This window comes from Fukomys damarensis, unplaced genomic scaffold, assembly GCF_012274545.1.
Source record: "Fukomys damarensis isolate Sample0158 unplaced genomic scaffold, DMR_v1.0_HiC HiC_scaffold_28, whole genome shotgun sequence".
In the NCBI taxonomy this organism is placed as follows: Eukaryota; Metazoa; Chordata; class Mammalia; order Rodentia; family Bathyergidae; genus Fukomys; species Fukomys damarensis.
In genome coordinates, this window is record NW_022900940.1 from 18886420 (window position 1) to 18900581 (window position 14162).

Here is a 14162-nt window from a genome sequence, read left to right on the forward strand (position 1 = left end):
TTTATTTAATTTTTCAAAATATTTGGTTCTTTTTTAGGGTTCAGTTATTGTCTCATCCATTTTTGTCTTATGTCTTTGAGAAATTTTAAGCCATTTGAATGTCCTACTATGCTAATTTTAACCTATCATCTCAAGGCTGTTTTCTACTTACTTTTTTTCCCCTCTGCCCATTTATTGGTCACACTGCTGTATAGTTCTTCATATATGTAGTAGGTATTCATTGTGTGATTGACATTGTTAATGCTACATTGCTGATTATGTTTGATATACAGAATACTAAGTTTCATTCTGAAAGATAGTTACTCTATGGTGGCTTTTTTTGATCTCAAGATTTGGTATTAGGTTTTCTTAGAATAAGTCTAGGGTATTTCTTCTCCCTTTCTTGTGCCAGAGTGGCTCTGATCTTTAAGTGCAGATTTTCGAGGGTTTTGTATCAATGCTATAGACAGTCAGATCTCTCAACTATAACTGGTTGAAATTCTAAAGGTTTTTTACTATGACTTGTATGTCTTTTGGAAACTTTGCTTAGTTTATACAACAGCCTCAGTAGACCTTTTCTATGCCTTACAAAATATTGTTTGCATGTATTTAGTTAGATATTAATGCAACAGTGTCAAGAGATTCCCATGGAATTATGATTCCCCTTTTTATGAGAGTCCCTTTTGTATCATATCTTCTTTTGGAAATTCCAGCCATTATTTCAACTCGACTCAGATCTCTACTCCCTCCACTAGCAAAGCTACGTGTATCTATTTAGAACAAATTTCCCTATGTTGAGATTTCTTTCAGTGTTTCCCTAGAGGGAGAACTAGAATAAATATTGAGCTTTATCCTATATTTCCTTTCTCTCATGGATGACAGTCCTATAATTTTTGTTCTTTCGTGCCTTTAAACATTGGTGTCATACATTTTATGATTGCTTTCTTGGGAGGAGAACAGATAGGCCCAATAATTCATCACAATTAAAATCAGAACATAAAGTTGTTATTTGCTTTTTAATGAAGCCTTTAAAATGATAAATCACCACGGTCAAAATTAGACTAGGTTTTTATATTTTTCCTCTAATGAGATCTTTTAAAATAAATTTAATTCTAATTTGATTTCTTAAACATATTTTTGTTAAACTAATATTGATTTTAGTATTACCATTTAAATTTTTATGCATGGTATGAAATAGGATGGAATTTCATATTTTATTATACAACAATTATTTCTGCAGTATTAGTTAAAAATGTGTTTTTCACCTGTTTTCTATTCTCTGCATTCATTGTGTACCTAGAACAGAAGGAGGCTAATATAGCCTTTCCAAATATAAGTATTAAAACGGAAAAATTTGTTGCAAAAATAATAAGTACCACTAACTTAATACTCTTACATATTTAAAAAGAAGGAAAATAATTTAAAATGAATGGAAAATGAGAATGTTTATTTCCTGCAATTTAATAAACTATAGACACGGTCCAAAGAATGTCACATTTAACATTTCATTTCCTCTGGGCTTTTAAAATGATGTTTAATTGCAGATGGTGACCTTCTGGATAAGGTGGTGTTTATAAGTATTAAATTTCAAAGAGGAGGCTTCCCTCATTTTCCATAATGTGCCTCCAGGGAGTAGTGTATAAAATCTAGGCAGAGATTTATAAATCAAGAAACAGCAGATACTTCTGTGTTAACAGATTGCTCACCTATCCATTCCAAAGGTGGCAAATATATTTGAAATTCAAATTATCTCAAAATAAAATCTTTATTCTCAGTTAGTTGTAGCTAATATTATTTTTTAAAGTTATTTTAGAGGTAATAGTAATAATATCATATTTTCATCTACCAAAGAATATTAAGCTTTTTTGTACTGGCTTTCACAGAACTACTGATTTACATACTATTAAATATTAACAGACATTAGTCTTTTGACCTAACAAAACTCTTTGGGATTTCACATTCAACTCTCTTGCCATGTGTTCTGTATGGAAGGATGGTTAATATATCAATTCAGAATTTTGTTCCATAAAAAAATCGCTATGTTTGCAGAGCGTGTTGAATTTTATATCAAAAGTCATACTTTTCTCACCTAGAAATTATGGTGGTAGGTAGTAGGTATGGGGTGGGTTGAAGTCATTTCATTGCATTCATAATAATTAATGTCCATGTTTCTGGCCCTTTCTCTGAAGCATCACAATCATGTGGTATCTCTTGCTATTCATTTCTGTTCATAGCCATTCTGAGTATGACAATAGATTGAAAATAGTTCAGGGAGAGGTAAAAATGTTGGAGACACCTGAATGGGAATACTTTTTCTGTCATACCATGACTTCTTTTGATTATGAGCCTTGTGCTTTCTGGAAAGGCAAGTGGAAACATTAAGAAAAGGAAGTAAGGCTATGGAACAGAGCTGTGAACTCACAGTAATAGGTTCTGTAGCTATTCCTCCCTTGCTATTCCTCACCACCATCCTGCCTATTCCTATTTGTGATTCAACATCTTGATCTAGGACCCTCAGGTCCCTGCAGCAGGACTACCTGAAAATATAAGGAGATTCTGACCCTTCATAGTAAATATTTCTATTTACTTAGAGGTCAATCTGCAGGTATCTGTCTTTGTGCACTGAAACCTTGATCTATGTTTTGTGATTGACTTTTCTGAGACCTTTAATGAAAAAGCCAAAATTAGATTCATAGTGTAAATTAAGATCACACACGTTTTCTGCTTTTCAAATTCCAGTTTTATCTAAATGGCAAAAATTGTGGTTTCTTATGGTTATAAGAAACTTTTTTTTTCTAAAGCTCTGTTCAGAGCTTATCATTCTAGCTGTAAAGCTTGAGTGTGATTGATTCTGTGGTTATAAAGGGGCTTGAAAAAAATGAAACAAGAATCAGAGGCAGACTATCTGCCTGTGTTTAGTAACAAAATAACATTCTATGAAGTACCCCACCTCCAGTAGCTTTTTATTGTGTTCTCAGAAAAGACAGGCAAGCTTAGGATAAATATATTTAATAGAACAATACTTGAGAAGCATTTTGCAACCAGTTCAAATCCACAAGGGAAATGTACAGATACAATCTTTTATCTGCCTGAGGTAAATGATATCACTGGATAAAATAAGAATTTTCTCAATTTTTGATGGAATCAGAGATTTATATAAAAGGCAAAGTGATTGCTAATCCACTTGAAAAACTGATCAAATGTATAGCTGATTCTTATCAGATAAAGCTGAAAAGTTGTCTGATTTTCTCTGACTTAATACTTTCGATATAGAAGTGGCTTAAGAACAGATAAGAAAAACCCAATGATGAAGAAAATTCAAATAAAATCTTTGTAAAGCTTATTATGAGCAAAGAAATCAAGCTTTTTTAAAGCACCTGGCAAAATGATATAAGGCATTGTAAAAATTTTCTGAAAATATAAAAATGTCAGTCACTGAGGTTAACTAAAATTGTATGTGTTGTAAATGTGAATTGAAAATATTAGTTTGAACCATTTTAATACAAACAGACAAATACGTATGCATCCCTCCCATACACACATTTCTCAAGTCTGCAATGAAAGTGAGTAGGGGATGCAGCTATCTAATTAAGAATGCAGCTATGTAATTTAGTTGTGATTCATAATTGGGATATCACTATGAACTTCTTTCAAATTTAATATATATTCATATTTCTCAGAATTTTACCCTGAAACAATGACCAGTCCTAGCTAACTTCAGTTCTGAAGCATGAACTATACAATATATGTTTAGAGCATCTCTTAACAGCGGCTAGCAAACTGTCAAAACTTTTCAGAAATTATAATGAAGAGGTTTCCCCCGACCAAACATAGAAATAATGAATGTGACAATAACAGATCTAAACTTACCAAATATTTTTAAAATCCATTAGTTCATAATGCTATTTCAAAAGTAAAATACCACTGGTCAATTTATTTTATGGATTCATCTGTTTAATATAGGGAAATAACATTTTGTCCTTAGGAGGCACCATAAAACGTAAACACAGTTACTGTCATAGACCTGGATAGACCTTCAAGGATTGAAAGTAGCATTGTTTTAGCTATGCTGTTTGCATAGAGTACAGGAAAAGTTCTTCATGTTTTAGTACTATGTACATTAGAGATCCAAATTCAAGAGGCAGATAAAATTTGAATTCTTTTAACATTCATTAAATTAAGTTCTATAATAGCATCAGGTTTATTTTGCTTTTACTAACCACGTTCCCTGTTAGGCACATCCCAACAGCAAGCAGCACAGCGAGGGGAAGGAGGAAACAAAAGAATTTTGATACACGAGAAAACAGTGCTCAGTGTCACATTTACATTCTATTTATATGCTTAAACATTTGATCATACAGTACCTTCCCACGGATTACTGGCCAATCTGGGGCGGGGTTTAGACTCTCGGTGGTATTACTAACATAACTACTTCCCTATACACAAACATTAGAGCTATACTTTCACTGAGAGTAAAACTGATTATGCAAGTTGGCTGGGCAGCTTCGCAATCATGGGCTGTGAAATCCTGGGAAATATGAGCAAGCTGCCCTGGATATAAAATGGTTTCTCAGCGTGCTTTTCATCACATCCACCTGTAATCGGTACAGACAACAGGGTCCATCAGGTCATTCTCAACATGAACAGCGCGGGCGAGAACAGAATCGTGTGTACATGGCGAACAGGGGAACTAGATGCATTCAGCGAGGAGTGTCCGACGTTCCTTCTGGATGGAGCCTCGCTGACTTCACTTCCACAGCTGCGTGCTGGCGCCTGGCCCGCCGCGCTCCTAGAGCTGGCGCTTGAGCTGGCGCTGCCGATGCCCGTGCCCACCACTTGCTGGTTCATTGGAGAGGCCCTACCCGGGGTGCTGCGCTTGTGGTAGGCCGAACCTACTGTGGGGAGTCCCCGTCTGCCCCACCATTCCTCCTTGGGGCCAACAGCATTTGAGGGAGGGGCGGCCCGCAGGTTTGTGCTTTTCCCACGAAGCTGTTGGGCATGGCACGCCCACCATCGTGCGTGTGCTGGGACCCAGCGCGCTTCCCAGGTGGCCGGGGTGGCGGGCACACCCATCCGGGAATCCTTGAAATGTGCACGGTGCTTGCGAGGTGAATGGTGTATTTGTGGGTCCCAGAAACTCACCAGGAGTACTTTGCTGCTGAATGGTCCCTGTCCTGTACAGAGATAAGACAGTCTTTGGAGAGCTGTTTCTTCGTTGCTTCTTCTGGTTTTGTACTTTGCTCAGTGAATAATCCAGATCCCCAAATGTGACTGCGGATGGGGCAGCAGCTGCTGGCACAGAGAAATTCCCCTGAGCTGGGGGCATGACAGCTGCAGGTGAAGGGTGGAAATCATCGGGCTAAAGGTGTCCAGGTCGTCACCCAGGGCTGGCAGCGCGGCTGTGCTCCCGTTGGTCACCGGTGCTTCGGTGGGGCCATCAAGTCCTAAAAGATCAACAGTGGGCTCGACCGCATTTTTAGGACTGGTACTTTTTTAGGCTCCAATTGATCTTTCTTTTGTAGCTTTTCGGTTGTAAGTGGCTTTATAGGCTTTTCTGGCTCCTTTTCTCTTCCGTTTTTGTGTCCTTTTCTTTCCATATCTGTTCCGTTGTCTATTGGTCTAGGTTGACTGACTTGACCCTGGATATATGAACCCCAAGGTTTCTATGAATTCCAGCTTATCTCATGCAAATAAACACACCAGTATTACAGGAAGCCCGCTGGGGACCTTTGGCCTCGCAGTCAGTGCAGTACTTGTCCTTCTCCCCCAGCGGTTTGGACAGGATGAGCTGGAGCTGCTAGTTCAGCTTTGGGCCTCCTCCAGGCAGGAGAGCGCGGCCGCAGGGGTTGTCTCACCTGGCGCCGCTGGGCCGCGGAGGACTCAGCCCAGCACCACTGGTCAATTTTAGAAGTTACTAGATAACATTATGTGAAGAAAAATAATAAAGGGAAATAATCAATATGTATATATTTACATTACCAAATATTTTGTGAGGAAAAGCTCTCCTCATAGAAGTGGCCGGCCAAAAGATTGGTAGAATGGCAGAATAAATTATCAGTTTCTCAATGTTTAGCAAACCACAAATGAGCAAGGGAACCTAGCACAAAGACTACTAGTGAAAGCACAATACACCACAAATAAAACAGTTTTTTTAAAAAAGTCTCAAATCTACCCTTTAAGACAATTGTAGATATAAACACTGACATAGAAATAAATTGCTACATGACACCACAGAGGTATAATTAGCAAAATCCTGACTGTGGTGTATTCTATATGATATCAAGTCAGTCTCCTCAAGTAAAATGAAAGCAAAACAAGAATGAGAAAAAGGCAAGGAGAAAACTACAGATTAAACAAAGAGCTTGGGAACCCAGCCCATCACAATGTGTACCATGGCTCAGGCAGGTGAATTGTTCTAATCAGTTAGTCAATGATGGGAACACTGACTGGATACTTGACTAAACTGAGAAGTGTTTGTGGCATAGGCCCTTTGCTTAGAGAAATGGTAACCTAAAGGCAGGACTAATACGCTGTTATTGTTGAGCACAGCTCCCATGACCAGAAATCAGAAATTGGCTTTGGGTTTCATCAGTATAGTTAATTCTCCATGGGGTTTGAATGTCTTTATATTTTCATTTCTTGTCTGTGTCTATCTTTTCTTTTTTCCCCCCTTAAATAATTCTTTTTTTTTTCTTTTGTCTGCCTTTGGTTAAATTTTTCATTAAGAGTCCACTTTTAGTGAAGTTCATGTGTTGGGGGATTTTATTTTCTATTTTATTTTTGATTAGTTCAAGGTTGCAGCATACAATCACAGTGATTACTTTCATTGTGGAGAGGTGGTACTGTACATGTGTCTACCTTTTCACATGTATCATGGCTATTAGGTTGATTTGTTACCATGACAATCCTTTGTAAATTAATGTTGTTTTAAAATTATTCATTCTTTTAATTAAGAAAAGGCAATGTATATTCCTTTTCCTTGACCTTATCTCTAGGTTATATTAAGTTTCTTTCCTCCTTCTGTGTCTTGCTGTGGAAACCCAGACCAACTTTTAAAAAATATTTTTATTTCAGATCATTTTATTTATTTTAGTGCATATTTGTAGTATATAATGTTTACATTCATTACATGGCAGTGGTAATATATATAACAAGTCATTTAAATTTTTATTACAAAATATGGGATTTTTATTTAAATTTGCATAAAGATAAAAATTTTACCAAAATTTAAACAGAAACCTAATAAAATTTTTTCTACCACAAAATGAACATTACGGGAAAAGCCACATTCCCATCAAAACTACATTTTCTCATTTTTCTACCACAAGATGGTAGATCCTGGAGGTGAAGGCCAGTAAGGAGAGGTGACACACTCAACACAATTTAGTCTTCTCAGAGTTGTCTCATTTTGAATTGATTTAATCACAGGAATCACAATTACATTTACATGACAGATCTTCATTCTCATTTTTTCCCATACCCCCTCCACACTTCCCTATTTACAAAGACTTTATTTCCATATTTTTGTTTTCTCATATTTTGTAAAAATATTTTCCCACATTGTAGGTTGTCTCTTAGCTCTGTTGGTGGTTTCTTTTTCAGTGCAGAAGCTTTTTAATAAGATAAGATCCCATTCATTCTTTGTGCTGAGGACATTATTTTTATAATGACTATATAAGTAAAACCAGACTAGGCTATTTAACTTATCTGAGAAGATACAGATCTAAGATTTTCACACAGTGATTCTTATTTAGGTCCTCCCCTGTTTTTTCCCAGAGAGAACCATTTTTGTCCCCCCCACAGTGAGGGAGCCATTTTGGAAAACAGCCCCGGGACCAGGCCAAAGACATCACTTCTTTGCCACACTGGCAACAGCTTTCTTGGCCACGTCCTCCAGGTCCACAACCATAGTGATAGGGAGTCTACTGTTTCTGAGTATGTTCTGTGCCTGGTGGACATTGTTCCTTCAAGGCAGACCACCAGGGTCACTTTCAGTTCTAGTTCCTGACAGGCTTTGCTGATTCCATTAGCAATGATGGCACAGTTGATGATACCACCAAAAATGACTAAGATAATTTCAACCTTAGGATCAGATGTGAGTGACTTGAATGTTTGATAAACTTGAGATTCCTTTATACCATCTCTCTGATCGAAGAAGTTGGCTGGCTTCCCACCATTTAGAAAAATAATGTCACAAGTAGCCACGGCCAGTCCTGCACCAACACAAAGCAGGCAATGTTCCCATCTAGTCCTGTGTATTTTAGATCATATCTGGCAGCTTCATTTTCAATGGGCTCCTTCTCAAATATCTCCTTTTGTTGGAATTCAGCATTATCATCACAGTTTATCTTAGCATCAAAACAGACAACTTGTCCTTCTGGAGTCTCACCGAAGGGATTCACTCCACCGGAGTAGCATCAGTTTTCAGGAAGAGATTATACAGCTTCTTAATTTGATCTGCAGCCTGGTTTTTCAAAGGCCCAAGGAAACCCAGATTTTTCTGCCATGCACTGAGCTTGGCTGTCCTTTATCTCTTCAAAAATATCAGTTGGCTCCTTAGAAAGGATTTCTGGATTAGAAGCAGCTGTTAACACTGCCCTGGGGGCCCACCCACCAGTACAGGGCCTTTGCAAGCCAGGTCCATCAGAATCACTGTGTAGGTTTCTCTGAAAATGTCCAGCTTCAGCAATCATCACCTTGTTAACTTTCACACTTTTTTTGTTTGTTTGTTTGTTTTTGGTACTGAGGATCGGACTTGGAACCTTGCGCTTGCGCTTGCAAGGCAGGCAGGCCGCAGAACCACAGAGCTAAATGCCCAGCCCACTTTCACACATACTTTGGAATTTGTTTTGTTGCTGGATTATATCTGTCATCTGTTTATCCAACTGTCCCACAACTTTGGGGTCTTTTGTTAAATGAACACCTCCTTTCAAACCACTACTGAAGATGCCTTTTCCCCTTCCTCCCGCTAAGATCTGGGCTTTTACAACAATCTCTTTTGCATTTAGTCTCTCAGCAGCCTCCAGAGCTTCATTTGCAGTGTTTGCTACAAAGAATCTTTGAACTCTCACTGGGTTATGAGACAGCAGTTTCTTGCTCTGGTATTCCTGCAGGTTGAGCCATCCTATGGAGGGGCAGAGAGCCACCTGGGACCTGGGAGCCAGGAACCAGGCCTGGAGTGCAAGGTCTCAGACAGCTGCTGGCCAGCGAGGCTATTGGGAATGCCCTCTTAACCAGGAACCTGAATGTAACAAATCTAAATTCTTTTTTAATCCCCTTTCTCTTTTTTCTCTCCATTTCTTTAGCCCTTTCCCCTCTCTACTTCCTAATATCTTTCTTATATTTTGCTCTTTATTTATACTTTGAATTTCTCATAAAAGATAAGCTATTGTGTGAACATAAAAGATAAGCTATAGTTAAGCTATTGTGTGAACATTTTTAGAGAAAGAAAAGGTGAGGAAACAGCCTCCTCTTTTGAAAGAGGCACAGTTTTAACTAAAACAAATATAGTATGAATTATTACAGAATAATATAGCAGCAGTTAAGGGAGAATTTGCCACTAACAAGCACCGAGACTCACAGGGTAGATGTAGCTTAATAATGTTAATGTATTCTTATCTGTTGAGGTTTCTATAAATAACACACACCAGGCACACAGCACATCCTCATGATTAGCTTCTCCCTGCTGACTTACTTCATCAGTTGGTGCCATCAGATGGTTTTGAAAGTCATTGCCACTGATTAAGAGAAATGAGCGGGATCCTTCTCAGATGGCTCACAGAGCTGGCAATAACATGGGAGGTGCCTGGGTGCCTGTAGAAGCAGATGGGTACCCCTTGTGACGTGATCAGTGACCCAGAATCGTCAGGAGGCAACAGAGCCACAAGTCGTCTTGAATAAAATGAAGGAATTTGGGAAGAAAGCTAGCCATCCTGGCGCCACTCCCTGTTGTGTGTGTGTGCAAGCATGCTACTGCATACTCTGTGTGTGAGTATGCAGTACTTACTCAGATTCCTAACTTGGATAAAAATATTACAAGGATACCCTAGACTTCCACTTAGCTTCTCTCATTCCTCTAGTGCACTTGAAAATGTGTCACCCATAGTAGCCGAAGCTGTGGAAAGGAATGCAACCCATATTTAACAGGGGCTCATCAAAGTTGGGAGATGGAAGAGGGAGAAATTCTGGTATTTGTCTTTTAAATTCATCATTCAGAAAAGAGGTTAGGAGTGCTTCATATAACTTGGCACTAAGTGCTACTTCCACAAGCTTAAGTCTTTTCCACAGTCTACTCTGTTCTGAATTCTGACAGAGCCAACAATTCATATATCAGTGCCGGAAATGAAGCGAGACAGGACAGATGGGGGTTATAAAAAAGAGAGGGCCCACACACCTGCTCTGCAGTGACTCAGTGGGAAATTTAATTCCCCTTCATTTGGAACATTTGCAGATAATATTTATACCTTTATGAAGAACATGTTATTTGTGACATTCACTATTTAACAGTACTTAATGTTCTTAATAAAAAGGTGAGAAAGTAGAGGAGAAGTTGAGAAAGTTGAAAAAAATGAGGGGAACAAAAAGCCAATACAGGCGCTTTTCCTTTTGGACTCTAAATTTCTTAGGAAAATGTTAAGAAAAAATTATGGCCTTAGATATCTGCTTTTCCATTATGGAAGTTGTTTGAAAGTCATAATTGATCTATGTCCCCTCTTAGTATTATGGGCATGGTTTTTGCTTATGGAATTGAATTATTAATACAAATTTCACACTTTTAATGGGTACCTGCTGTCTTCTTTTAGTTAGTACATTTTTATGATTTTAAAAAAGATTAATTACATATGCCAAATTACTGCCTAGCTCAATTTATTGATTTAAATTAATTATTTTGAGCTATTTTTAGACTTAACGGAAAAGTTGCAAGAGCAGCACAGAGAATCCCTGTGTATCCTTCACTGGGCTTCCCCTAATGTTAATTTTTGCACATCTACAGTATAAATAGCATTGTCAAGAAATGGATTCATAAAGCATTATTAATGAAATTATGGAGTTTATTGAATACAAACTTCTAGAAATAATAAAAATAGAAATATCCCAAATTTTAAATTCTTTAAATATCAATAGCTTGGACACTGATGGATGAGATTTGGGGATATTGTAACACAAGAAGAAATACAGTTGTGCCTTCCTATTCATGGATGCAATATCTATAGATTTGGCCAACTGCAGATCTTGCGTTGTGCTGTTATGCTAACAATGGCTGTGTCTGTACTGATCATGTACAAACACTTTCTGTTGACATTATTCTCTAAACAATACACTATGACAGCTATTTATATAGCATTTACATTGCATTATGAATTGTAAGTAATCCAGAGATGATTTGACACATACAGGAGGACATATACAGGTTATATGCAAACACTGTGTGATTTTACATAAGTGAAACTTGAACATCCTTATATTTGGGTATCTGAAGGGGTTCTTGGATATATTTTGGTTTTCTTCTTCATTTTCTGGCATACAATGACTAAAACTCTTAGACTGTCCAAAGATATAAGTGTCTTTTGGTATGCTATTTTAGTTTACATTTCATTATAATAACATGTCCAAGGGAGACCACTTTATTTTTTTAAAAGAGATTTCTTTTGACCCATAATTCTGTAGGTGTGAGGTCCAGGAAGCACATCTGGTGGTGGCCCTTTTGTGGGGCAGGGTCCCATGGTAGCATAAGAAATCATATGCAGGTGTATATGTCTGGTCTTTTTCACCCTTCTTAGAAGGTCACAATGGTTCAATCTTGAGGGCTCTTCTCTGATAAGTTTTTGTTTGTTTGTTTTTGGTTTTTGTTTTGTTTTGTTTTGTTTTGAGACAGGGTCTCACTACGTAATTGAGACTGACCTGGAATTCACTATGTAGCCCAGGCTGGTCTCTAACTCACAACTATCCTCCTGCCTCAGCCTCCTGAGTGCTGGGATTACAAGCCTGTGCCAGCATGCCCAGCTCTGATAAGTTTTCTAATAGTAATCACTACCCTAAGGCCCCACCTCTAAACGCCATAGTCAGATTGATTTTTTTCCTTCATATCTAAACACTGGATTTGAATTTCAGACACATAAAGTCTTGGGTACACTCACACAAGCCATCTGAGGACTATAGCACATGCTAATGAGGTGACTGGTGGCTGGAGTCTCCTGGAGGATTTCAGGATGGAGTTTGGTTGCTAGAGGAACCAAGTGTGTGATTAGAGGATGGGAACTTTCAGTCCTGCTACTTCACTTTAGGAAAAGGAAGATGGGCTAGAGGCTGAGCTAGTCACTAGTGGTCAATGACCTAATAAAACATGCCCATGTAAAACCCCACAAGGCCAGCATTTAGAAAGTTTCTAGGTCACTGCATATGTATAGGTGCTGGAAAGGTGGTGATTCCAGAGGGGTAAAAAAGGGTTGACAGCTGTATCTATCTCTTCCATTTGGCTGTTCCTGAAATGTGTCAGTGTAAGTAATGTTTTCTTGAGTTTTGTGAGCCATTCCAGCAAATGATCAAACCTAAACAGGTATGGTGGGAACCTCCATTTTGCGAATGAAAAAATAGTAACTTGGAGATTATAGGAGAGAAAAAGTAATACATTTTCTCCACCCATTGCAAGGTGTTTGGCTGACAAATTTGTAAAACAAGACATTATAATAAGAGGAGAGTATAACAAAATTTATTTAACCAAAGTGTTATTGGCATGGAGCCCTTAGAAATGAAGACTCTCAAACCAGAGAAAACTGTACTTTTATGTTACGTCTGGTGTAAAATGGATGGTTATGGGAAAACATGATTGAACACAAAAGGGGTTTGACACAGTAGTAATAAACTGGGGAAACTTTAGCAAAGCCTAGTTGTTCAGATTTCTTCTGTTTTTGGATGGCATCCCTTCTTCTTTGGCAAGGGGCAGGACATCTTTATACAACTATCTACAGGAGAGACATTTTTGTATTAGTGCTAATGTTTTTCTATCTTTTATTTGTTTATTTTTTGGATTGCTTTGTTATGGATAGTGAGTTCGAACAATAGAGAAGCACCGTACTCTGTGCCAGATTCCAGCCCATTTATTTATTGTAAGTTTCCATGGCATTGGGAAGCACTTAGATTTCTCCTTTTAAATCTTGCTTTCAGTTGGGGAGGACTCAGGGAGGAGCAAGTGGAATCCTACAGAAGCAGGACCAGGAGTTTAGTGGGGGGCACAAGGAAGTTTCACACAAGCTAGGTGAGCTACAAAACATCCTGCAACTGCAGTGAGTTTACTGCCAAGCAGGATGTGGGGGTTTGGGGTGCTTTATTCAAGTGCAAGCACTTTATTCAAGCACAGGTACAAAATGGCATTGAGGCAAAAGGCAGAGTCAGGCTGGCTATTACAGCTTTGCAGGAAAGGAAATAAAATTATGTTGCATTGGAAATATTTTGTTGAATAAGTAAGTGTGAATTGTTTTTGTTACAAAAGGGCAACTGTGAGATGACAGCTACATTAAACTGCTTCACCAGAGTAATCCTATTTTTCTCTACATGGACCCTACAACATCATGTTGTAGATCTCAAATTTACAACATATGATTTATTTTTTTTTAAAAGACTTAGATACTCAAACAGAAGTCCTGAAAAACCAGAGGCATAGAAAGTGGTAAATGTGTGTGGATAAATGTACATGAATATGAAATATATATGACAGAAATACTGTAATGTCTATTGCAGATCACAAGTAAAAGAATGTAGTTGATTAAAGTGCCACAAATGAAAATGACACATGTGAATCGAGACATGGGTAAGTAATGTTTACATTTTAACATCTTATTTTGTATCCTGGCAATATAATAAAAGATTTTGATGCTCTTCAGATAGTAGGCTTTTTAGTTCACTCTGTACATGAATATCAACTCAAGGTTAATGGAAGACATATATTTTAATAATCCTTAGAAGATATTATAGAACAAAGTCCTTATAACATTGAGATGTAGGAGGCTTTTAAAAATGAGATAGTTAACCAATGACTGAAAATTGATAAATTTAACTATATAACATTTTAGATTTATTTTTCCAAAGATAAACCTGCACAGCGCGAGTGGGTATTACTGGAAATATTATATATAACATATCTTGAATATCTGCAGAATACATATCACTTAGAAAATGTGTCCAAC

The 14162-nt window shown here is 37.7% G+C and overlaps 2 pseudogenes; both read right to left on the minus strand.

Annotated features, from left to right (window-relative positions):
- Nucleotides 1-3912: 3912 nt before the first annotated feature.
- On the minus strand, nt 3913-5660 carry LOC104865900 (annotated as a pseudogene).
- Nucleotides 5661-7828: 2168 nt separating this feature from the next.
- On the minus strand, nt 7829-12039 carry LOC104865939 (annotated as a pseudogene).
- Between the last annotated feature and the right edge of the window lie 2123 nt (nt 12040-14162).